This window comes from Zootoca vivipara, chromosome 14 (assembly GCF_965207765.1).
Source record: "Zootoca vivipara chromosome 14, rZooViv2.hap1.1, whole genome shotgun sequence".
NCBI classification, from domain to species: domain Eukaryota; kingdom Metazoa; phylum Chordata; class Lepidosauria; order Squamata; family Lacertidae; genus Zootoca; species Zootoca vivipara.
This window is the reverse complement of record NC_142597.1, coordinates 24437747-24438991: the sequence shown is the minus strand read 5'-3', so window position 1 is coordinate 24438991 and position 1245 is coordinate 24437747. Positions and strand designations below refer to the sequence as shown.

The 1245-nt window shown below is 39.1% G+C and overlaps 1 protein-coding gene across 12 annotated transcripts in view; it reads right to left on the bottom strand.

The window, feature by feature from the left end:
* Positions 1-1245, bottom strand: part of GRAMD1B (GRAM domain containing 1B) — a 157609-nt gene that overhangs the window by 4514 nt on the left and 151850 nt on the right. The gene's annotated exons all lie outside the window — the stretch shown is intronic.

The window sequence follows — 1245 nt, the reverse complement described above, 5'->3', positions numbered from 1 at the left end:
CTGCAAGACCAAAAAAAGGGAAGGGAAGCTTTCAAATACTGCTGTGCTGTTTCTTTTGCAATCCATATTTTAATAGATTTGCTTTTGACATTGTTTTAATTCAGTTATAGTTCAGTTGCTTTCTAACTATCATCTTTTGCATGATTTTTTTTAGCATTCCATTTTAATTTTCATAAGCTGCCTTGGGTCCCGGATCCAGGAAAAAGTAGGGTAGAAATAAATAAATAAATAAATAAATAAATAAATAAATACAAACAAACAAACAAACAAACAAACTTGCATATACAGTACAGACTTCCCTGTTCATTTTTTAAAAAATTAAAATAACCTTTATTGAAAATTATATCAATTATATCAATACATACCAATAAAAAGCAAGCAAACATATCTAATAACAGACACAACAAAACACCACAAAACAACAAAACAAAACAAAACAAATCATGAACCACCAAATATTTTAACAAAAACAAATAAATCTGATAAAACAAACCAACAGACATACATTCAATACTTGATCCTATCCTGATCTTAAGACTTCCACTTGCCATCCTCTCGGGTTATTCTAATTAAATCATTACATAAATGCTTTCCATTACTGTTAAACCGTACTCTGGCTTCTTCTCAGATCGTATAAATCTTCCGCCTTCCCTGTTCATTTTAACGGAAGAAACTCCACACAAGCAAAGGGAGATGCAACTGAAATTGAACAGCTCCCGCAGCTGATGTAGTTTTGTAGGCAGAGGTTCCCTGAAGTGCCCACTTTTCTGAGGGCTTTCCTTTCCTGATGGCAAGAACCCATGTCCTTACAGCTTGCCAAGTGAGGGTACTGCACAGTTTTGCTGCCTTAAAAACAATAGCTATCTCCCTCACACACGCACATGGGTCCAGTTATCTCACATGTGTCAAGCATGATGGCCGAACATCTGCTTGCTGATTGCTCTGAGGTGAATGATGCCTTTAGGTGCCGCACTTATATGGCTCTCCAAGTCACCACACACTGGGATATGCTCTACACCAGGCATCCCCAAACTGCGGCCCTCCAGGTGTTTTGGCCTACAACTCCCATGATCCCTAGCTAACAGGACCAGTGGTCAGGGATGATGGGAATTGTAGTCCAAAACATCTGGAGGGCCGAAGTTTGTGGATGCCTGCTCTACACACAGAGAAAGCAAATTGGTGGGTCAGAGCCACTAGCTGTGTGCATTTAGTGCGGGAGCGGAGTTAACACTTCACCATAGTTCA